Source organism: Clarias gariepinus, chromosome 7, assembly GCF_024256425.1.
Source record: "Clarias gariepinus isolate MV-2021 ecotype Netherlands chromosome 7, CGAR_prim_01v2, whole genome shotgun sequence".
In the NCBI taxonomy this organism is placed as follows: domain Eukaryota; kingdom Metazoa; phylum Chordata; class Actinopteri; order Siluriformes; family Clariidae; genus Clarias; species Clarias gariepinus.
This window is the reverse complement of record NC_071106.1, coordinates 3222089-3247894: the sequence shown is the minus strand read 5'-3', so window position 1 is coordinate 3247894 and position 25806 is coordinate 3222089. Positions and strand designations below refer to the sequence as shown.

Genomic DNA, 25806 nt, shown 5'->3' with positions numbered 1-25806 from the left:
GTCCGGAGGGCAGAGGGAGTCTGGATCACTGGCAGCTCAGGAACGACATGTGTAGCTCGACAGCAGAGGGAAAAGAGAAAGGGGGAGATAGGGAAGAAAGAGAGGGGGAGAGGGAACAGAAGAGGGGAGAGCAGAAGAGAAGAGATAACGGTTAGATATGGTCGCAGTCACATAATGTGTATAATGTAAATGTATATTTAGTGTAGAGTGCAAGCAGAGACTTCAGCAGGACTAACTATAATAGCATAACTAAAAGGGGAGAGTCAGAAGGAAACGCAGACATGAGGGCTCCCTGAGATGTAAAGCAACAAACCTGAGTGATCAATGAGAGTGGGGAAGACAGCATAATACTTTATGTCCATGAGTCCCCCAGATCTGCATCTTTACCCAAGACAAATCTATTTATAAAAATGCTTGATTAAATAAATAGGTCGTTAGCCTGGACTTAAACATTGAGACTGTGTCTGAGTTCCGACCACTATTTGGAAGACTATTCCATAACTTTGGGGCTTTGTAAAAAAAAAGCTCTGCCCCCAGTTGTAGTTTTCATAATACACGGTACTGATAAGCAGCCTGCATCCTTTGATCGAAGTAGGCGTGGCGGATCGTAAGACACTAGCAGTTCCCTCAGGTACTGCGGTGCGAGACCATTTAATGCTTTATATGTCAAGAGTAGTATTTTAAAATCAATGCGAAATTTCACGTGGAGCCAATAAAGTAAAGATAAGGTAGGTATAATGTGCTCGTATTTTCTGGTTCTAGTAAGGACTCTCGCTGCTGCATTCTTGACTAGCTGAAGTTTGTTTATGCATCTAGTTGAACAACCAGACAGTAAGGCATTACGATAGTCCAACCTAGAGGTGATAAAAGCATGAACAAGTTTTTCTGCATCGTTTAGCGACAGTATATTTCTTATCTTGGCAATGTTTCTGAGGTGAAAGAATGCTATACTGGTAATATTATCCACATGTGCTTTAAATGAAAGGCTGGAATCTATAATCACACCGAGGTCTTTTACTGTTGTACTTGATGGAACAGAAAGGCCATCTAAAGTTCCAGTGTGATCTAACATCTTACTTCTGGCTGAATGCGGTCCTGTGTCTAGAACTTCTGTCTTATCAGGATTAAGCAGAAGAAAGTTAATTAGCATCCAATCTCTTATGTCCTGCACACATTGCTCAACTTTAGTAAGCTGGTTTTTCTCATCTGGTTTTGCTGAAACTTAAAACTGTGTGTCATCAGCATAACAATGAAAACTAATACCATGTTTATGGATTATGTTGCCTAGAGGAAGCATGTATAGGGAAAAAAGCAGTGGGCCTAAAACTGAACCTTGTGGAACACCAAACTCCACTAGAGAGCATGCAGAATAATCACTATTTAGGTCTCCATACTGATAATGGTCAGTCAGATAGGATCTGAGCCAGGAGAGTGCTGTACCCTTAAACCCTACTACATTTTCTAATCTGTGAAGAAGAATACTATGATCAATAGTGTCAAAAGCTGCACTAAGAATCGAGTAACACAAGTATAGTAATGATCAGAGGCCAATAGGAGGTCATTTACTACTTTAACAGTAAATGAAACAAGTTCAGCACAGAAACAAGTGCTGTTTCTGTGCTGTGATGGGGCCTAAATCCTGCTGATACAGTTTATGTATGCTATTTCTATGTAGATATGAGCATAGCTGCTCTGCTACTATCTTTTAGAGAATCTTAGAGAAGGTTCTCGAAAAGAAGGAGAGGTTTCATACTGGCCTGTAATTGGACTGCTGACAGGGGTCGAGGTCAGGTTTTCTAATTTTCGGTTTAATAACTGCTAATTTAAAAGTTTTTGAAACATACCCAATGCTGAGTAAGGAATTAATTATTCACAACAGGGGTTCTGTTATTGCTGGTACTATCTGTTTGAGAAAATGTGTCGGTACAGGATCTGATATACAGGTTGATGAATTTGCAAAAGATATGAGTGAAATTTGTTTATTTTCTTCAAGGGGAGTAAAGTATTCTAGGTTCCGATCTGACATAGTTGGTTTAAAATTTGCATCAATTACATTGTCCAGTTTCAAAGCCTAAATTTAATGGCTAATATTTAAAATTTTATCATTAAAAAAGTTCATAAAGTCCTCACTATTGCACGATGTTGCTGTGGAGATTTCTGCAGTGATCTCATTTCTAGTTAATCTGGCTAGGGTATTAAATAAACATCTACAATTATTTTTATTATTTTCTATAAGAGTGGAGAGATATGTTGATCTAGCTACACTAAGAGCTTTTCTATAATTCAGGATGCTCTTTTTCCATGCTATTTAAAATACTAACAATTTAGTTCACTAGAGTCCAGACCTTAACCCCATTGAGAATCTTTGGAATGGAGAGGGCTTTACGCAGCGGTCTGACTCTCACATTATTAATACAAGATCTTGAAGAGAAATTAATGTGATTCTGAATGGAATTATTGTAATCAAAGCAAAAGATAATTCAGCAAAATTGGTTGGCTGATTAATGTTTCCAAATTGCCGATAGACTGTGATTGGGTGTGAGAAGTGGATAAAGTCTTAACAGATAATCCTGAAGACTAACCCTGGGAATAAAAATTCAAAATATAATATAAAATAATATAGTTTATTTTACTATATTGTTGATCTGTACATCATTATGACTGATTCAGTTATTATCTCTTCTTTTACGTGTGATTGCTGCCTTCACACAGCTGTAAATATGTGTTAATTTCAACAGGATTACGTCAGTATTATTTCTCTTCACTTGGAGAGAGAAAAGGGGCGGAGCCTCGTGCCGGTGCGCTCCAGCTGCACTACACCTGTGTGTGTGTGAGCGCGTGCACACGATAATGATGTAGTGATTCACCCTCAAAATAAAGTGTGTTTATATCTGAGTCTTCAGAAAGAGGCTGGAGCTCAGTGATGTCGCTGCGTGTTACACACACTATTGTTTTAAAAGAAACTGAAAGTGTGACGTGAGAGCGTGTGAAGATGAGTGACTGCGTGAGTCTTACACTCAATGTGAGAGAGTTGGCAGGTATGAAAATGTCATAATTCTGAGGCTAATAAAAATATTCACGAGGATTTATTAATTAATTTGTTTGATTGTAAATTTAATGTGAGTACTCGACTGATCTCTCTCTCTTTTCACATCCCAAAATTTCTGGACATTTTTCATCACAGCGTTTGGAAACGAGAGGATAGTTTTTTAAAGGCTTTGTCCCAATCCGCACTGTGCCATACACCCCCTCCCCCCTCCACACAGGCAGCAGTGTGACCCTACATTAAGTGTTTCTGCAGCTTATTAACACACCGCGGTTAGCGCGCGCATGATGACTTCCCGAGACATTCCCGCCGTCAGCGCGCGACCGGTGTTGATTTACCTCAGGCTTTAGCATCGTTAGCATCTTCCACAGACCCTGAGCTGACGCGCTGGAGCAGCGATAGAGGAAAAAGTCAGTTTATTCTAGTCATTTATTTCTTCACCTAAACAGGTAATATTCAGTTAAAGTATAGAGAAGAGAGAAAATAAATTAGTTTTTTACACGAATTGTGAAAATAATTGAGTGATTCTGGTGTTGTATTTAATTTTGCATCAGAGAAGTTTTGAAGTTTTTTTCTTCTCAGCTTTATAAAACAAGTAGGACATTTATAATCAGTTAGAATGACTAATACACAGAGTTAAATAACGACATAATGTGTGTAATAAGATACTTGATGTCGGTATGAAGGTATTGAGGACAGTAAAGTTATCCTGTAGCTGATAAACGTTAATGTATTTAGGATACTTAAGATAACTGACTAAATCATTTTACTAATATATTTTTCTCCTAATCAGACTGTGCGAGGAGAGACATGGACAAGAGGCTGACTGTATGTTTAGTACTTAAATAAATTCCAAACAGCAATTAATTGTTAAAAATATCATTATTTTGAAACCTCACAAATTCAGGCTGCCAAAATCCAGGTTCAGGTAAAAATAGACTTTTTCTGTCTATGGATCCATTTTATATGAGATTCTGATCATGTAGAACTGTAGTTTTTTTTTTTTTTTTAACTGGTTATAAATAGACCAATGTCATGCTTATTAGCAAAATAAAAACAAACACATTTTTCCTTAAAATTACAATAATGGATTATATCATTGACAGGAAACGTATGTGATAAGGAAACCACCAAATCTGAAAAAAAAAAATTCAGCAACTTTAAAATCCAACCCTGTCCTATTCACCACACACGGCTAATGTCACGTTTGGGGTGTATAGGCGGATGTTGATCGCCATGGGCGGAGAGAGCAGGCATAACAGCAGAGGGGTATTTTAACAAAAAGAGTCTTTTAATAAGAGTTGTAACAGAAATAAATACATAAAAACAAAGGAACAAACTCAAACAATACTTAACAGAATGGGGTTAAACATTGACTCTCTGGCAGGACACAGACAAAGGGACATTACCAGGCACTAATACCTGTTACACCAGGTTTGAGATTGGTAGTGAAACACAGGCTAAAGGGTGCCTAACACGTCCTGTGGCGAGACACAGGCAGAAGGACGACTAACACGCAACAGGACACACAAACCACATGTGGAGCTGAAACTAAACAACAAGACAAGACGCCCGACGAGACAGAAGACACGTAGAGACTAAGGACAAAGAGAGAGATGGGACTAGGGCTAAAGACATGACAATCAGCTAGGCATGGCTTTTAGCTAAACATGGTTAAGCTGTACTTAACCATGGCAGTCAGCTACACATTCACCTAGCTAAGCATGTCTTTAGCCGCAACATGCACTAAGCTACACTTACCTAATAGCTCAACACACACTAGGGAATTGGGACACAGAAACACAGACGGAGGATACCCAGTGGCTAGGCTAGGGGACACTCAAAGGCTAGGCTCACTGGAACACTGGGGAGACAGGAAACAGCACAGCTAGAGACACAAAGGGGCTATGGCTAGAAGCATGCTAGTTAGCTCAACATAGATTTTAGCTAAACACACTCCTAGCCAAACACACACCTAGCTACTTACCTGGCTCTAGCTAAACACACAAGAAACAGGAGGACAAAACCACAATACTCACACCACACAAGACATGACTGCATCAGTTTCACAAACACAGAACATATACAGAAACATTGCCAATATGAGAGCCCAAGTCAACTCAACTTAAATCTAAACTGAACAAAACAAAATGCTCACACAAATGACAGTAGTTAAACTAATAATGCTCGACCCAGTTTCCCAGAGTAAACCGCTATTTATAGATTGATTAATGGCTACCTCGGCTCAGGTGTGCACTCACATCACCTGACCGAAGTGCCTTCTGGGAAACTGAGTCAGCCAACAAAAACTACTACTGAAAAACAGCGACCTCTGGTGGTGGTCCCTTACAGCTAACTTCACATCAGGTGTTTAAAATCCCAAAACAGACCTCTCTGTAGGCCTTAAACCAGACCAACAATTCTCGTCTTAGTTCCCAGAACATAAAGCTTGCATGTGTAACAAAGATGGACTCTCAAACGATGGTATGTACTGTATAAGGGCAATTTTTTTTTCTAAATGTTAAGAAATCATCAAAATCTGGATTAAGGATATTTTATTTTATTTTGTTTTATTTATTTAATTTAAAATTTTCAGTTTCCCCCCTGAGGAATTGCCACCTTATTGTGGTCAGGGGGTTTGCGTGCCTCAGTGACCTTAAGAGCTATACCAGCAGGAGCTTAGTCTTCAAGTGGGACACCCAAGTTGGACAGGTCTGAAGGTAGAGGTCTGAAAAAAGTGCAATCCACTTCTTCAGGCTTTGGACGCAGCTAACAACAGAATTCAGCAAGGACAATACTGTTACTATAGGCACAGGGGAAAAAAAAAACTTGTGTGTGCTTGATGCCCCCTTCACATTTCTGACTTTTTGTGGAGACCATGGTTGACGAGGAGTTTCTTATGGAAGAGAACTGGGAGTGACGGGAGGCACACACCACGGAGCCATGAAGATGAAGATGAGGGAGACAGACTGGGATACTTCTGGGAAACAAAGAGTACAGGTGAGTAGCACAGTAAAATACACTTCTTATGTGTGATCTCGGCGATTTGGTCCACTTTAGCTAATAAGAGCCTGGACAATGACTGCACCGTGGTGTTTGCTTTTTATGGGCGTGCCTTATTGACTTCAGGTGATAATGGTTAGTATTCTGGAGATAAAGGGCGTTGTGTTTGGCCCTAATTTCCAAATACAGCAGTCAGTTTTTATTTTATATAATAAATAGAATTTAGTATGTAGTCATTTATTTTTTAGAACCTGCCGGATCCGGAGTCAGAAAGACATCTGCAGTACTCTGGCGTCACTCACTTAGTCTGTCCCTGCTTGATCGCTTCCTTATTATCATGTACAGAATCTTTTTGGGGACAGAATTTTACAATTCCCAATGCATTTTTGTGCAGTCATAAAGTAAAAGTCCTGACATAAATTTGTTCCATCAATAAAATACAAGCCATACTGTATGCTGTCTTAATACTTTTGGCCACCACTGTAAGATGGGCAGGTGGTCGTCCAAGACCAGAGTTGAGCACCACTGCTTTAAGGGAACTTCCCTGGACAAAATTCCTTCAAACGAAACTCCATGTGATGATGTTAACACATACATCTTTTACTCAATGCATTACCCTGGTAACATAAACATCTTGGATACCTGTTGCTGTTACTATGGCCATTACACATCTCTGGAATAAAATATTGAAAAATACATTAAAACAAAAACTGGTACATTATAAAATGTATATTATTGCAATGAACTATATAACTTATAAATAAATGTTGTCTTTCCTTAAACAGTGTTATAATATTATATAGACTTATAGCTTAGATCTCTTACAAATCATGAAAATAATAATATTATGCCATCTCTGATAAATTTAATGGTACATGAAATTAATGAAGTGCAAAGCTGATCAAATCTCATTACTGTTCTATCAAAGTAATTTGTTTTGTGTAGCAGCAGCAATTTAAAAGATAATTTTCAGTCAAGTATATAGGAACTTGCTGCAAACGTCATTATGTATTTATAAAGCTTTTATCCTGAAGAGGCCACACGAGGAAGTCCTTCGTCTTCAACTCTGCGATTATTGGCATCTGCACCAACAAACTGAACGGTAACTTAAACCTTTTTCTTTATTTTCTTGACAGTATTTTATATATAAAGGTTGTACTATCAGAAGCAATGCATGAAGTTTATCCTTAGCAGGCTAGCAGGGTTGTTAACCCTTAGCAGGGTTGTTAGGTGTTCACCCTGTCGAGGAAAGGTGCTGGATTAGTGGCTTCGGCCAGGGTGTGTGTGTGAGAGTTAGAAGTGTGTCTTGTGATTGTGTGACTTGTTGAATGTGCCGTTTATGTGCTATGCCAAATAAAATACTCCCAGCCATTTGCATTGGGCAGCAAGGAAGCTCACCCGTCTCTCCTAATCCCTTCGTGGCGGTGAAAAACGCCACAAGTGGTGTCAGAAGTGGGATGGAGAGTAACAGGTTAGAGCGCACCCCGGAGCAAGCTACAGCTCCGTGCGCCGTCAGCCGGCGAGGCGATCTGCAGCTGCACCTGCCGTCCTACAATGGCGCTGTCAAGCCCCACGCGTTCATCGCCCAGGTGGAGCTAGCCGCCGACTTTGCGGGCTGGTCCCCGGCGGAAACAGCCGTCCGGGTGGCCCTCTCGCTGGAGGGCGAGGCGCTCCGGTCGTTGGAAGACCTCCGGGCGGATGAGCGAAAGGACTGGGCGAAACTGTGGGAGTCGCTCCACTTCCGGTTCGGCGCGGGTGGCCGCAAGGAGGCCGCGTGCGAGGAGCTAGCGACCTGTGAGCGGCGCGCCTCCCAGCCACTGGGGGCGTTCGCCATGGACCTGAGATCTCTCGCACGCTGGGGCTACCAGGAATTTGGGCCCGTCCAGCAGGAAGAGCTAGCTCGCCGTGCGTTCCTGCGGGGAATTCGGGCGTCGAGGCTGTGCGAGCACATCCGGTTAGCGGCACCGTCATCCCTGTCTGAGGCGCTACGCGAAGCCGAGCGTGCCGAGCCCATCCTGGCAGAACACCGCGGCGAAAGAGCCGAGCATTTTCCCGTGGCTCGGGGCCGCTCGGTAGGTGAACCTAGCTGGGGACAGGGCTACCCGTCGCGGCTAGGCCTCTACTCAGCATCCGAGCTTCCGGGACGGCAAGGACCGCCGGACCACCGCGGCAACGTTCCCCGGCCTGAGGACAGCGTACCCCAGCAGCCGTTACAACTAGCTGCGGGGAAGCCGCTTCCCACAGCTCCCCAACTGCCGGGCCCAATTTCCGGTCAGGACGTGTAGGAAATCGCGCGAGCGTCTACATGAACTGTGGCCTGGACAACGTTTCGCTACGGGCACTCGTGGACACCGGCTCTACAGTTTCGCTGCTGCGCTGTGGAGTATTAAAACAGGGCGAGCGCGGTTGTATGCTGCCGGCCCCGGCCTTGACTATTTGCACCGTGTCGGGGAGCTATTTGGAAATACGGGCCTGTCGCACTGTGCGAATACAAGTAGGTGCAATCAGTCTTTCTCATCCATTCTTTGTGGCAGACATTGAGGATGATTGTATCTTGGGGTTGGACATTTTAGAAAGGTGGGGTGCGGTACTGAATCTCGCTGACGGAACGTTACGTGGTAACTTCGGGTTAGCCAGGTTGCTAGTTCCCAAAGCGCAGCCGGACGTGTTAGTAGCGCGCACCAGGGGGGCGGAACTTCCGGTGGACGCGCCATGTAAACATCCGGTAGCAGACCGAGCGAGAATAATGGCCGAGCTTATGCAGCGTAGCAGCATGGGGCTGAGTCCAACACAGACCGACACAGTGAAGTCCCTTTTACATGAACTCGCAGACGTTTTCGCGGTAGATGAGCGCGAGTGCACACATACTAATTTGGTGCAGCACACGATTGATACGGGTAACGCAGCTCCTGTTCGGTTACATCCGAGACGCCTTCCCTTAGCTCAACGAGCTTTTGCCGAGCAGAAGCTGCGTGAGATGGCCGACTCGGGCGTCATAGAGCCAGCGTCCGGACCGTGGTCTTCACCGGTTGTGTTGGTGCGTAAAAAGGATGAATCGTGGCGGTTTTGTGTCGATTACCGGCGGTTAAACGAGGTGACGCGCAGAGATTCCTATCCGTTGCCGCGAATAGATGATGCGCTGGAACACGTTGCAGGCTCGGCGTGGTTTAGCTCGTTAGATCTGCGTAGAGGGTACTGGCAAGTAGAGCTCGCTCCGGAAGCACCTAAAACCGCGTTCTCGATCAGGCGAGGGCTATGGCAATTCCGGGGCATGCCGTTCGGCCTATGTAACGCTCCTGCTACGTTTGAACGGTTGATTGGGAAAGTGTTGGACGAGATTCCTCGCAACCGTTGTGTCGTTTACTTAGACGATTTACTGGTGCACGGTAAGGAATTTGAGGTTGCGCTAGCTAACCTACGGGAGGTATTTTTGGCTATACGGCGGGCAAATTTGCGGCTCAACCCAAAAAAGTGTCAGCTGTTGCGGCAAGAGACCGTGTTTCTGGGACACGTGATTAGCGCTCAAGGGATTGCCACCGATCCAGCCAAAATTGCTGCGGTACAGAATTGGCCTGAACCGTTAAACGTGTCGCAGCTACGCACCTTCCTCGGGTTAGCCTCGTACTATCGTCGGTTCGTGAAGGATTTTGCCACGATCGCTAGTCTGCTGCACGGGCTCACAAAAAAGAATCAGCCATTTCGCTGGGACAGGGTGCACGCGCGCGCTTTCACTCGGTTACGGGAAGCTCTGGTCACGTCGCCCGTTCTCGGATATCCTGACGCGTCTCGTACGTTTATCCTTGACACGGACGCAAGCGATGTAGGGCTAGTGGCTGTACTGTCTCAGGTTTCCGAGGGTAAAGAGCGTGCTATCGCCTACTTCAGCCGCGCGTTGTCTGGACCGGAGAAAAATTACTGCGTCACGCGGCGCGAGCTGTTAGCGGTCGTCGCGGCCCTTAAACATTTTAGGCCATATTTATATGGGCAACCCTTCTCGCTGCGGACCGATCACGCTTCGTTGGTGTGGCTGCTTAGTTTTAAAGAGCCCGAGGGGCAGTTAGCGCGCCGGCTCGAGCGGTTGCAGGATTATAATTTTACTATTCAGCACCGAGCGGGAAAACTGCATGCTAACGCCGATGCTTTATCCCGCCGGACGTGTAGCAAAGAGCGTTGTCGGCACTGCTAGCGGGTTGAAGAGCGCGTGGGTGGTCGCGACATCGAACACTTTCCGGCCCCCATGAATGAGAACATCTTCCCTGCGCAGTCCTCCGGAGCCCCCGTCGGTAATCAGCCGACCGAGCCGGCGTGCAGCCGAGTGACTGCGTCGCCTAAATCATCACCTGTAGTCGTTCCGCCTGTGCCGCAGATGGACTGTGATCAGCTTATTGCCGAGCAGGAGAAGGACCCGGCGCTGCAGCGGGTACTAGGTTGGGTTAACGCGGGCCAGAGACCGGATTATGCCGCGGTTGCTCACCTGGGACAAGAGGAAAAAGCCCTCCATTCGCAGTTTAATCGACTCGCGTTGCGGGGGGGCTTACTCTACCGCCACTGGGAACGGCCGTGCGGCGCTGGCGAATCTTTTCAGCTGCTGGTGCCGCGGACTCTGCGGGCACGGGTGTTAGGGATGGTCCATGGGCACGCGGGCGCGGGACATTTTGGAGTCACTAAAACGCTGCGGCGGTTGCGCGCTCGTTTCTACTGGCCGGGCTGCCACACGGATAGTGAACTCTTTGTTCACAGATGCGACGTCTGCACGGCCAAGAAGGGCCCTACCCAGCGCTCGCGAGCACCCCTGCAAGACTTTCGGGTGGGGGCACCTATGGAGCGTATGGGCGTGGACATTCTCGGGCCGTTTCCCATTTCCGATCGCGGGAACCGGTATGTGCTAGTGGCCATGGACTACTTCACCAAGTGGCCGGAGGCATTTGCTGTGCCCGAGTGCTGGTGGATGAGGTGTTCAGCCGATTTGGCGCCCCGGAGCAGTTACACAGCGATCAGGGACGTAACTTCGAGGCGGAGGTGTTTGCGGCGGTGTGTGAGCGCCTCGGGGTGAAAAAGACCCGCACCACGCCTCTTCATCCACAAAGTGACGGCCTCGTGGAGCGATTCAATCGGACGCTCACCACCCAACTCGCCATGCTAACCAGCGACCGGCAGAAGGATTGGGACGAACATTTGCCTCTCGTGCTGTGGGCATATCGCACAGCAGTGCAGGAGTCCTCTCAGCTGACGCCAGCTGCGCTAATGTTCGGGCGCGAGTTGCGCACGCCTGTGGATCTTGTGTTCGGGCCACCGCCCCAGTCTGATTTACCCATGAAGCCTGGGTTGGATTATTTCTGTTCCTTAAAAGACAAACTGTTTCGTGTCCATGAGTTGGCGCGTAGACACTTGGCGGACGCCGGTGTTAAACAGCGCCGCGTGTATGACACTCACAGTCGAGGGCGAGACTTTGCCACTGGGGAGCAGGTTTGGGTGTATTCCCCCGGAAGGAAAAAGGGGCTCTCGCCTAAGCTCATGTCTCACTGGGTGGGCCCCTGTACGGTAATCGCCCAGCTCTCTAAGGTAGTCTACCGGGTGAGGTTGACGGGGCGGTCGCGAGTGGTCGTGCTCCACCGGGATCGCCTCGCGCCCTACCAGCCCAACGCCAGCGGGACCTCGAACTCTGTAGAGTCCGCTCCGCCTCAGGGAGAGGGTAGCGGCCCTTCTTCCCCAGCAAAAAGATCCCGGCGTTCACAACGCCAGCGCCGACCACCGTCACGCTTTCAGGACTGAGTTCGCCATCGTGACCGGGGACGGTCACAGCTTGGGTGGGGGTAGTGTGGCGTGGGCGGGGTTTTGGGACTAGTAACCATCATGCTTTGCGGGAGGGGTTGTTAGGTGTTCACCCTGTCGAGGAAAGGTGGTTGGATTAGTGGCTTCGGCCAGGGTGTGTGTGTGTGAGTTAGAAGTGTGTCTTGTGATTGTGTGACTTGTTGAATGTGCCGTTTATGTGCTATGCTAAATAAAATACTCCCAGCCATTTGCATTGGGCAGCAAGGAAGCTCACTCGTCTCTCCTAATCCCTTTGTGGCGGTGAAAAACGCCACAATATGAAGGTGATCAGCTGGGGAATGTTTACATCTATTGCACTCATCACTTATGTTTGAAAATATTTTAGCCAATTTAGCATTCGTGTAATGAGCTCTGTGAAGCACTTTACATTGTATTAAATCATGTCTCGCACAGATAGACGAAGAATGAATTAAATCAAGAATATCTTTCCACTGATCCTCAGATATGTCAAAACCCAAATCCTGCTCCCAGGTTTGTTTAAGAGAATTGAGTAGAGATGGGGTAAGGGAGGATATTTTATAATAGATAGTGGATATCAGTCGTCTCTGACCTGGGTCCAGGGTAAGAATTGAATCGTGTTCCGATTCAGAGGGTCGATTAGGAAAGTGAGGAAACAATTTTTGAATGAAGTGCCTTACTTGAAAAAAGTGAAAGAGGTGGCTATTAGGGAGGTTAAATTTAGTTGATAAAGAAGAAAAAGAGGTAAAAATATCGTTTTCATACAGGTCATTTAAAGTACAAAGGCCCTTGTTTGCCCAAATGTCGAAAGTACGGTCCAAAAGAGATGGTGGGAACAAATGATTATTTGAAATTGGCATGTTAATAGATGCTTTGTGCAGGCCAAATTGTTTTCTGAATTGAAGCCAGATCTTGATTGTATTAGTGACTACTGGGTTGTGTGAGATTTTGTGCAGCTCAATAGGAAGCTGTGAGCAGATATTAGAAGGCAGGGAATGAGACGAGGATACCTCTATATGTAGCCAGGGCGGGGTAGTGACGCAACCCTTATGGTCTACCCAATAAAGCAGTTTAATAATATTGCAGGCCCAGAAGTAATGACGAAAGTTTGGAAGCGCTAAACCTTCTTCAGATTTGGAAAGTTGAACCACTGATTTCCTAATACGAGCAAGTTTGTTACTCCAAAGGAACCCGTTTAATTGTTGATCTAGATTGGTAATAAAGGATTTATTAAGATAGACAGGGACATGTTGAAAGAGATACAAAAATTTTGGCAAAATAATCATTTTGATAAGATTCACACGGCCTATTAGAGATAAGGAGAGGGATTTCCAACGAGCAAAATCTGATTTACATTTATCCAAGAGTGGGGTGAAATTATTAAAAAACAAGTCTTTAAATGAATTGGTTATGGATATGCCCAAATATTTAACCCCTCCAAGGCTATCTTAAAGGGGAATGAAGATGCAGGAAGAGATTTAGCTAAGTGGTTTACAAAAAATAGCTCACTTTTTTGGAAATTCAACTTGTACCCAAAACAATGGCCAAACTGGTCTAAAATGCGTAATATAGGGGGGAGGGGAAACTAAGGGGTCCGAAATGTATGATAACAGGTCATCCGCATAAAGAGAGAGTTTATGAGTTTGACCATGACGAATAATACCTTTAAATGCGTCACAACTGCGAAGCCAGATAGCTAAAGGTTTAATAGCTATATTAAATAGCAGGGGTGAGAGTGGACATCCTTGGCGTGTACCCCGTTGGAGTAAGAACTGCTGTGAGCGAACACCATTGGTGTGTATTGAGGCAGTTGGAACGGCATAAAGTAATCGGATCCAAGAAATAAATTTAGGGTCGAATACAAATTTGTCCAGTGCGAAGAAGAGATATTCCCATTCCACCCTATCGAACGCCTTCTCTGCATCCAGCGAAACTACAACCTCAGGAGTGTTGGCTGAAGGAGAGAAAAGAATATTAAGTAGTCTTCCAGTATTAAAAAAAGAATGTCTTCCGTATGTGAAGCCAGTTTGATCTGGAGAAATTATAGATGACATAACATCCTGGAGGCGAAGGGAAAGAACTTTGGCTAAAATCTTAAAGTCAATGTTTAATAAAGAGATTGGTCGATAGCTAGCACAAGATGTGGGGTCCTTGTCCTTTTTCAGAAGCAAGGATATAGATGCCGAGTATAAAGTAACTGGCAATTTACCAATTTGAAAGGAATCATTATACTGTACATCTTCACTAGGACTGGGGTTAACAAATTAGAGTATGCCTTATAAAATTCAACTGTAAAGCCATCAGGGCCTGGGGATTTTTCATTCTGCATTGACCTAATAGCTTCTTGGATCTCCTGAGGAGAAATGGGGCTGCCTAGTTTTTCAGCTGCATCCTTGTTAATTTTAGGGTAATTTAGTGAATTTAGGGGTTTGGGAATATCTGTTAAATTTAAAGGATACTCGGATGTATAAAGGTTAGTGTAAAAGTCTAGAAAAATTGTGTTAATTTCGGCCGGGTCTGTAGTAAGATTACCGCTAGAGGAAATAATTCTTGGGATTACCCTTGATGCACTGGCTGCACAGGCCTGTTGGGCTAGTAATATACCCGCCTTGTCACCATGCTCGAAGAAACGTTGTTTGGTTTGTCGTAATTGTCTCTCTACATCGTGTGTCATTAGACAATTATATTCTGATTGTAATACAAGCCTTTTTTTTATATAGGATCGGAGAAGGGGAGACGGCGTAAGTTTCGTCGAGTTTGAAAAGTTTGTCTAAAATTTCCTGTCTCTTAGCCCTATCAGCCTTATTTAAATGTGAAGTAAACGAAATAATCTGGCCGCGGACAAAAGCTTTGAGCGCCTCCCATAAAAATTCACTGTTCATTTCAGCGGTGTCATTAGATTCCATGTAATTATTAATTTGAGTTGCCACAAAGTTCTTAAAATCCTGATTTGCTAAAAGGTGAGAGCTGAACGTCCATAGAGATGGGGAAGTGGGAGAGGGAAGATTAATATCGAGCGATGTGGGGGCATGGTCTGAAGTAACTATAGGATGATAATTACTAGCAGTAACCAAGTGTAGCAATTTATTATCAATCAAAAAAAAGTCAATTCGCGAGGAGTTCTGATGCGGAGGAGAAAAAAAGGAAAATACTTTGCTATGGGGATTTCTAAACCTCCAGGGATCTGAAATTCCTAAACATGATGAGCAGTTGCGTACTACTTTGGCAGATTTTGACAGACTAATTTGTTTGGGTGACGACCTATTGAGAACAGTGTCTTGCACAAAGTTAAAATCACCTCCTATCAGTATGTGATAAGTGTCACTGTTTGGGATTTTAGCAAAAAGGTTAATAAAAAATTGTTCGTTATCCCAGTTGGGCGCATAAATAGAAACCAGAATAACTGGAAAGCTCTGTAACCAGCCCGATACCAAGACGTAACGACCATTAGTATCTTCAATAACTTTTGTTGGCTCAAACTGTGTGTTTTTACTAATAATAATAGCGGCCCCTCTAGCCTTCCCAGAAAATTTTGAATGAAAAACGTGGCTCATCCACGCTCTTTTAATACGTTGGACATTTGTTGTTTCAAGATGCGTTTCCTGTAGAAATATGACATCTCCTTTTAAATGTCTCAACTGTGTCAATACCTTACCAATCTTAACGGCCTTGTTTAATCCTTTAGTATTCCATGAAATGAGGCGTATATCTTTACCCCCTTTGCTGTATTAGCAACCGCCATCTAAGTCGATGTATAGAGCAGTTTGGGACCATCTTACCCGTAAAAAAAAAACAAAAAAAAAACACACACACATACACTAATTGTGGCCTTAAAGTTATCCCCAAAGTGTAAATATCTAAGCTAAACAGCTCAACACTTCCAAAGTCTCGCTCCCTTCATTTAACATAAGGGTTAGCCCCACTGTTTGTAATGTAAATGTAAATTGGACAAGAAAAAAAAAAAGAAATTAGTACTATAGGCTGACATAATGATATCTAAAAGGCGGGTCTGATATCAAGAAAATCATTAGCACATTGGTGTACAGCCCAGCTGTATCATCAAATAAAAGGTACCTATAAGATTGGGACAGTCTAAACACTGGCATATTAAAGATATAGCAGCCAAACAATAACATTTTAACCTCTTGATTGTGCATTGTTCTGAACAATTTACAAACGTTGCGTTTTGAATCACTAACCGAACCAGTAGCAAGTTGCTACATTGGGCACTTCGAGTTTAGTTTTCAGCTGAACGTAGAGATGCAGCATATTCCTTCGCTTCGGCGACCGTCGCAAATCTCCTCCTATTACCCTCCTTCGTTACGATGGTTAACTGTCACGAACGACAGTGATGGTTTTAGTCCCAATTTGTAGAGTTCAGATAACACCTCTTTATACTTAGAACGTTGTTCCACAACCTCCGGTGCGTAGTCTTCGTAGATAGCAATGGGGGTTCCGCAGTACTGAAGCTTTCCCCTCCTCGCTCTGGCCTCACGGATGATTTTGTCTTTCTGTTAAAACTTGTGGAGCCGGATTATGACGGGCCTAGGCCTCTGTCCCGGCTTCGGTTTGTCAGTCAGCGATCGATGAGCCCTGTCACACTCCGGGGGGGATTCCAGGACCTCGCCTCCCAGCACCTCCACGAGTAGATCGGAGAAGACGATAGAGGGGCGAGGACCTTCAATAGGTAATCCGATTCAGGTAATCCGATGATTCTTATGTTGTTACGTCGACTGCGTGATTCGAGATCCACAACCTTAGAGAACAACTTGACATTGCTCTCTGTTAACATGGCACATGTAGTTTCCAGGGCTCGTAAGCGCTCCTCCTGTGAATTCGCGTGGGCTTCCAACGAGCTAATTTTTGAGGCATGTTCCGTCACGATAGCTTAAATTCGGTCCGTACATTGAGTGTCAAAACAGTGGTTTTAAACTCTGTCGATATAGCAGCCCTGTGTTCTTCCAAAAGGCTGGTGATCGCGGCCATGTTAATGTCTTTACCGTCGTCTCCACACGCCTCAGCTTTCTGATCTTTTTTGCTTTGTTTTGTTGATTTGGCTGCCATCATTTGGTATCGGTGTGTGTCTGACCTCAATATTGTCCAATTAACAGCAAAATAAAAGTGAGTGGAAGGTTACTTAAACAGTTATAAAGATAGCAACGCGGGAGCACGTCTTTACGCCATCACACTCTCCGGAAGTCTGACTAAATCTAATTACTGTGTCAGGAATAACCCCTAGAGGGTGCTTTGCGCCCAAAGACTCTTGTAGTTTATGTGAACTTTGGCTGGGACTTAATTTCCCAGGATGCACCTGTGTCACATGGGTTTCCTTGTGATCTCCTGTGTCTTGTTTAGCCATAGGTGTATAAATAGACTTTGGGGTTGTGTTTAGGTTCTGCTTGTGTATCGTTTGTCTACTGGCTTGGTGTCTGTGCTTGTACTCGTTTTTGCTCCTGTCTAGTTTCCTGTTTTGTTGGTTTGTGTTTGTGTGTTTCATTATTGAAGACTTCACACCAATGTCCCGTCTACAACCCCTCTATCCTAACATAGAGTCATTACCTGTTTGGGAGAGAGAAAGAGGAGGAGACTAGTTTAAAGTGAAAGTGAAAATCTGAAGGTTGTTTTTGTGGCGAGAAAAACATGAAGTTATTTGCTGAGAAAAATAACAGTGAGTACATGAACATAAATCTGTAATGTGTGAGTGTTAGGATTATTTACTGAATGAAGATAAATTCTGTCTAAACATTACACACTTTACTATAAAAAATGTGGTGTCAATGCAGTAACTAAACCTGAGGGAAATGAACAGGTGTGTGTGTGTGTGTCCGTGTGTGTCCTGTGGTGTTTCTTACAGATGTCTAAAGTTTACAGTTGTTATTTGTTAAAGTGAGAATCACATTAATATTCATTCTAACAATTCATGACATATTTCCACTACATTTTTCTTCTTTTCACAAATAAAATAATCAGCAATAAACCGATAAACACAATGGCACTTCCTGATTTGATAACACACACACACACACACACACACACACACACACACACACACACCATTTTGAGTGCCATTTTAGAGTGAAATGCAGAAATGTCAGATCATAATGATTTTTTAATGTTTCTGTTTTGACTGATAAACCTTCATGTGATAGAAACACGATGCTTTTATTTCCTTAAGAAGTTCTTTCGAGTAAATGTGACTCTTTCTGAAGTGTTTTATTCTCATGCAGTATGTACCTACAGTATGTATCTTTTTAGAATCTTGATCTTCATATTTAACATTATATAAAATATAGCTTTAAAAAGACTTAGTTTATCGAAACTTTCATATAGTTTGAGCTTCATCAGGCTGTTGGAGAGAGTGAACATCTGTATTTACATGATACTTTGAAGGAATTGGATGTTTATATCAGTAACTTCCTAATCTCAGATTTTTTTTTACTCACCAGGATTAACCTAAATTTATGCTATAAGAAGTTTGACTTTCTAAAATAATGTCAGCGGAGTGTGAGAAAATGACATCTGAAAAGAGTCTAGAAAAGGAGCTGGAAGAGATGAAAAGGTAAGTAGTTTAGCAATTTAGGAAAAAAAAGAAAAAAACACCAGTTACCATGATTTACATAAACATCAGATGCTGAATGTGTGTTAAATTTAGAGACTTTATGAGATAAACATGCTAAGACATTTCTCTTTACTCTTTAGTGGAACTGAGATAAGGCCAAGGTCTCTTGTATCCAGCCGTGTGTCCTTTAAGAGTGACCAGTCAATGCCACTCCCACACAACTTTAAAGAGGGAACAGTCACTCATGAAAGGTAGTTTTTTCAATGATTGAAAATTTTGATGTAAATTTGTTCATTGATTGTCTAATGTAAAATAAAATGGACTCCTGAAAGTTCAATTTTATATTAAATTTAAAATATCATCATCATCATCATCATGATTAGCAGCAGTGATTTAGTTTGTTTGTTATAATACTTCTTAATCTGTTATAAACAGATTAGCAGCTTTTTTAACTATAAAGTGTAGTGAATCAGTTTACTTAATCCTTCAGCTGTCAATCATCTTCAAGAATGTCCAGGTTAGACTTCCTCATACTTGGGTTGAGTTCAGTCAGGGCTCTGTGCAGAACACCTGAGTTCTTCCACTCCAACACACTCTTAACACAACATGTCTTCATGGAGATGACTTTATGTACAGGGACATCGTCAGTAGGCCTGGGAATCACCAGACATCGCCCGCTACAATGTTATCACAATACTTAGGTGTCGATTCAATTAATATTGCAATTCTGTAATTATCACAATTTTATAAGTATCCTAATTCAATGTTAATGTTTTTTGTTTTGTTTTGTTTTCATCACAATTTTAAGACCTTGAACTTGAATTGAAAAAAACAAGACAAAAAGTTGTCATAACTGAAAAGTTTTTTGACCTTAGCTTTATTTAACAGCTTCACAACTCAATTGAACATGAATAATTAAATGTACTGTAGCCTGTTCCTTATATTAGTTTTCTTACTTTAAAACCAAGGGCCATCTGGCATAATTATTATTTCTAAACAAACGTCACTAATAATTCACTCCTGCCACACAGGATGCCGATGTGGGAATAGTTTAGAGTGTACTACCTGTAGGGTTATTAAAAATGGCAACATTTTACCGCCTCAAATACCTCCACAGTCTTGAGCCAGTGTAAGCCTGTAAGTGTGAGTGTGTGTAATGTGTGGGTTTGAGACTAATTTGTTTAGAGTTTGGAGAAAAAGGTTGATTAGAGGTTTTTAATGTGCACAACTTTTGATATTGTAATGCCAAAAAAAAGTGTTTCTGTTGCGCCACTCGGATGCTTGTGCACATGCACAGAATCGGTTTTATCCAAAGTGATCGGTCGAAGCTGATCAAGCTGAAAAACAGTCATTTCTGTTGACTATATGTTTCACTATAAAGTGTAGAGCAGAGGTCTTTAATCAAGGGCCAGTTTGGCTGCAGGCTTTTATTCAAACTGAGCAGAAGCATGCCCTATTTCACTCGTTTAATCAGTTCATCTTTAAACTGTCACAGTCTCCACTGCCTTACACATTATTTATCCTGGAGAGCTCAATGTTTTATGTTTTTGGATCATTCTGTATCTACTGCAAAGACTGTTGTGTGTGAAAATCCCAAGAGATCATAAGTTTCTGAAATACTTTGTACAGGTCATTCTGGTACCAACAACCACGTCAGAGTTATAGTTACAGAGATCACAAATATCCTTTGTTCTGATGTTCAGTGTGAGCTTTACCCGAAGCTTCTGACCTGTATTTACATGATTTTATGAACTGTACTGCTGCAACATGATCGGCCGATTAGATAACTGCAAAGATGTGTCTATGTTCAGATGTTCCTATTAAAATGGACAACTGATCTAAACCATTAACGTGCAGCATCATAAAGAAACAGCACAGAAATCTGACAGACCTGGAACATTAAGAAATACAACTGAGTGAATTTGTGTCGTGAGTGTGTGGTGCTATAAATGTAAAGTTTACAGTGTTTGTTTATCCACAGAATCACAAAACAGAGCTCGAAAATCTGCAGAAATTCACTGGAGTCTATATTCAAGGTGTGTGTGTGTGTGTAAAAGTGTAAACAGTCAACTATTACATAAGGCATGGTTACTTTTCTTCATAATTTAGCTATGGGCTATTTTTAAAATTAAAAAGTAGATTAACATCATGTGCAGTTGTCTAAAATATTATATATATAACTAAAAAATTATGTGTTGTAATCCATGGTTTCTACCTCAAAGTGTAAACTCCTCTGTCATAAAGTCTTTCCCATGTGGGGAATAAAATAGTGTAACACAGCTTTAACTTTGACGGTTACAAAGCATTAATGCTGAGGCTCCTTCCATACATGCTAAATAAACCTGTACTTAAAGAAACTTCATAATATCAATCATCAGCCTGAACCCTCAACTGTTTAGTGTTTATGTAGTAAATCCACCATACAGGTCTCTGTGGATGAGCCGTTACTATAGACACAATGACGTATTAGAAAGACAGCATTAATATAAAGCTGTGATTTGTAGCTGCACTACAGTCAGAGCTGCTGTTCATCAACACCCTCTGACCAATCAGAATCTAGAATTCAGCAGCACAGTAAAATCACGTTATCACAATATGTAACGTTCTTTTTTCATTTTATTTCATTATGTTTTTTATCAGGAGCTGGAGCACAAATTTATCACATTATTAAAAAACAAGTTGAACAGATTCAAGAACCTACTTAGTGCTGATTACCCAGCATGCTCTGAGGAGGAGGAGGAGGAGGAGGACTGTGTTAGAGAGGGTGTGCTGAAGATCACACTACACCTCCTGAAGAACATGAAGCAAAAAGACCTCGCTCACAAACTGCAGATCAGTAAGAGTTTTAGATTATTAAAATATTCTATAAATTCTATAAAGGAGACAGACTGCTCTTCTGGTCTATATAATCATACTGATACATTTTTATTTACATTAATAAGATATTTTTTGTAAACAAATGAATTAGTAGTAGAGATAATCCTAGAGAGACTGAGGAGAAGCTTCTTCACGCAGGCTATACAGGCTCTCAACCAGAACTCCACATAGGACACAACTGATTGGACTTGCTATGTTTCCTTTACACATGTGTTGGAGCTCAACAAAAAACAACCAGACTGAACATTTGAACATTTACACAGAACTGCAGCACACAGAACATATATGTTGCACATTTCTCGTTCTGTTTACATATAAATGAGGACCACTATTGAACTTTAAAGATGGACAATACCACTGCTGCTCATCATTTCATTTCACACTCCATGACCACACACACTGCTGCTGTTTCACACTGCACACATTACACATTCCATCTACTCTATACAGTTTATTTATACACTTCATACTTTTAACATTTTTACATATTTCTACTTTCTACTTTATTTTATTGTAACAAAATTACTACATGTTGTAGATTTTATATTTTACATTCTTTTCTATTGGCATTTGCCTCTCTTATTTTCTCTTTAAGTCACAAACAGTCGTGTAAACATTTTACTCCATATCATACTGTGTATGGTCGTGTATGTGACGAATAAAGATTAGAATTAGAATTTAAAATTTGCTTCCTGAAATGTGTTTGTTGTTATGTATTTATTAGAAATGAATCCTATTTTTGATCAGTATTGATTTTATGTATTTATGTATTATACGTACATGAAAATAATGACATCACATTTCTCCTGTTTGTTAGAGCTGGCCTCTGTGTATCAGCGGAAGCTCAAATCCAAACTTCTAGATAAATGTAAAAGAATTAATGAAGGAGTCTCACAGCATGGGACATCAACACTTCTGACTCAGATCTACACAGAGCTCTACATCACAGAGGGTGGGAGTGGAGACGTCAATAATGAACATGAGGTGAGACAGCTTCAGACAGCGTCCAGGAGACCAGCAGTAGAGGAGACACCCATCAAATGTAATGAGCTCTTTAAAGACAAGTCCATCAGAAGTGTGCTGACTAAAGGAGTAGCTGGAATTGGAAAAACCGTCTCTGTGCAGAAGTTGGGCTGAAGGGACAGTGAATCAGGACATCCTCTTCCTGTTTCCTCTTCCCTTTAGAGAACTGAACTTGGTCAAGCAGGAAAACTTTAGTCTGATTACGCTTCTTCATCAGTTTTTCCCTGAACTTAAGGACTTGGAAGTAATATACAGTAATGTCTACAAAGTCATGTTCATCTTTGATGGTCTGGATGAGTGTCGACTTCCTCTAAATTTCCAGGAGAATGAGATGTTGTGTGATGTGACAGAGTCAGTCTCAGTGGATGTGCTGCTCACAAACCTCATCAAGGGGAACCTGCTTCCCTCTGCTCTTCTCTGGATCACCACTCGACCAGCAGCAGCAAATCAGATTCCTCCTGAGTGTGTAGACCAGGTAACAGAGGTACGAGGGTTCAGTGATGCTCAGAAAGAGGAGTACTTCAGGAAGAAGATCAGTGATCAGAGCCTGGCCAATAAAATCATCAGACACATGAAGTCTTCCAGAAGCCTTTACATTATGTGCCACATTCCAGTCTTCTGCTGGATCTCAGCCACTGTTCTAGAGAGAATGTTGGGTGAAGCAGAGAGTGGAGAGATCCCCAAGACCCTGACTCAAATGTTCACACACTTCCTGGTCTTTCAGATCAAACACAAGGACCAAAAGTACCAGCAGAAATGTGACCTTGATCTTCCCCAGACCAGGGAGAGTATCCTGGCTTTGGGAAAACTTGCTTTTCAACAGCTGGAGAAAGGAAACCTGATGTTCTATGAGGAAGACCTGAGAGAGTGTGGCATTGATGTTAAAGAAGTGGCAGTGTACTCAGGAGTGTGTACTCAGATCTTCAGAACCGAGTCTGGACTCCACCTGGGGAAGATGTTCAGCTTTGTGCATCTGAGTGTTCAGGAGTTTTTGGCTGCTTTATACACATTTCTCTGCTTCCTCGACAAAAAGACAACAATAAAACAAAGCACTGATCTGTCTGGTCTTTTCAATAAGTCAGAAATGTCTGAGTTCCTCAAGAGTGCAGTGGACCAGGCCTTACAGAGTGAGAACGGACACTTGGACCTGTTCCTCCGCTTCCTTCTGGGTCTCTCAGTGGAGTCTAATCAGAAGCTCATACGAGGTCTGCTGTCACACACAGGAAGCAGTTCTGACTACCAAAAGAACACAGTCGAGTACATCAAGTTCAAGTTTGAACAAAATCCATCTCCAGAGAGATTAATTAATCTGTTCTACTGTCTGAACGAGTTAAATGATGATTCACTAGTGAAAGAGATCCAAAGCTACTTGAGCTCAGGACGTCTCTCTGAAGCTGAACTCTCACCTGCTCAGTGGTCTGCTCTGGTCTTTGTGTTACTGACGTCAGAGGAGGATCTGGAAGTGTTTGAGCTTCAGAAGTTCATAAAGTCAGATGAATGCTTTAAGAGACTGCTGCCAGTCGTACAGGAAGCCACAACAGCTCTGTAAGTAAAACCTGTTTCTCTCTTCAACAGAGAGGAACTGTTCTGATTGGATTTTACAGCAAAATGTCGATCTACTCTTAGTAACTTATTTATTTTAAATATGACTGTATTAATACTGTTACTGGTGTTGGACATCAGTCTAATACTGAACTCATTTATTCAATACCAACATCTGATATCAGGTGATACTATGTGATGTAGTGTGTGTTAAAGAGCTAATGTACAATAGACGAGAAACAGCAGTGATCTGCATTAACTTAAACAATTAATGTTTAAAACTGTTTTTTCAAGCTCCTCTGACATTTTCTCCTTTCAGACTCAGTGAGTGTAACCTGACAGAGAGAAGCTGCTCGGCTTTACACACAGTTCTCAGCTCAGAATCCTCCAAGCTGACTGAGGTGGATCTGAGCAGGAATCCTCTGGAGGACTCAGGAGTGAAGCTGCTTTGTGCTGGACTGAAGAGTCCAAACTGTAAACTGGAGACACTGAGGTTGGTTTGTCTCTCCTATTACATAGACTTTACATAAAGGGTATACAATCAAGAAACACACGCACATTACAGAGGAAGATGTATCTGCACAGTCTTTCATTAATTCTTGTGTTCTTGTCACCATCACTATAATATGGTGATATACCTCCACTAAATCATCTCACAATGTGTTTTAATTATTTTACACAGTACAGTGACATCAGTGGTGAGTCTGCTCACAGACAAATGGATAAGTTTATATAATGATTTTGTATTTCTCTGTAGACTTTCAGACTGCAGTATAAGAGAGGAAGGATACACTGCTCTGGCTGAAGCTCTGAAATCATCTCACCTGATAGAGCTGGATCTCAGAGGGAACGACCCTGGAGACTCAGGAGTGAAGCTGCTCACTGATTTACTACAGGATCCAGACTGTACACTCAACACACTGAGGTGAGGAAAATATACATAACACAAGTTATTATAAAATTATATTCATGATCATATGTAGGGATGTTACAGAATGAAAATGTTTATCATTAAATATTAAATATGTAGGGTTTCAGCTCTGGGTCAGAGGTGAATCGAATCCTTAAGTATTCCGGTTAATTTTACTAAACTGATTTAAGATTTATAGCATACACTTCATGAACGTTTAGCATGATTTAGTGTACCTTACCAATTCTGCTTATCTCGTGGCCAATGATGATAATACAAAATCTGGTATTTACCAATTATGAGCAAGATACCGTAAGATCTGAGTAAATGTTTACACTTTCAAGTACATGACAAAGACAACAGTTCTTTATAAAGAAACAAGAATTTATTTGACTAATCTACGATACATGAAACTATGCTGCTTTAACACACACACACACACACACACACACACACACACACACGAACATACAAACAGTTTGGAGTGTGAAAGTTAATGTTGTTCTTCTAGTACAGTTTACTAAACCTGAGAAAGTCACAAGAGCAGAGCCTTGGGTTAAACTTACAGTTTAGTTATGAATCGAGCACCACTTTTCAGCAAGTTATGAAGCTTTGTTTGTTTACTTGCGTTACGTGAGAGTTGTTCTCGTTGGTTCGCCTTCAGCGAAGGGAATCACAGCGTTGCTTATTGGTGGGTGTGCTGAGTTTGAGATGACGTCTTTCAGGAGAACACTTCAGAATGGCGTTGGTTACCTGGTTACCCATGGTGGCGCTCTGGAACTTCGTTGCAGGACTTCTGGCACAGAGTCATGTTGAGAGACATGAAAGTTCTTGAAAAGTTCTTAAAGAGTAGAGTAAAGAGAGGTCGAGCCTACTTGCTTCCTTCAGACGGTGTGACGTTTAGCCGCAGAGCGCCCCCAAGGGCGGCAGAAGCATGAGCTGCGAGTGGACGAGCTTGCTGATTACCTCATGCCAGAGGTGGTTGTGGGCGTAGCCACGCCCCACATGGTTCCTACTTTTCGTGCATACATTAACCTATGGTTTGATCTTTTACGT

The 25806-nt window shown here is 42.5% G+C and overlaps 1 protein-coding gene and 1 pseudogene across 1 annotated transcript in view; both read left to right on the top strand.

Moving 5' to 3' along the window:
- LOC128527620 (protein NLRC3-like) overlaps positions 1-25806 on the top strand; it is a 446994-nt gene that overhangs the window by 338560 nt on the left and 82628 nt on the right. The gene's annotated exons all lie outside the window — the stretch shown is intronic.
- On the top strand, positions 21087-24769 carry LOC128527615 (NLR family CARD domain-containing protein 3-like; annotated as a pseudogene).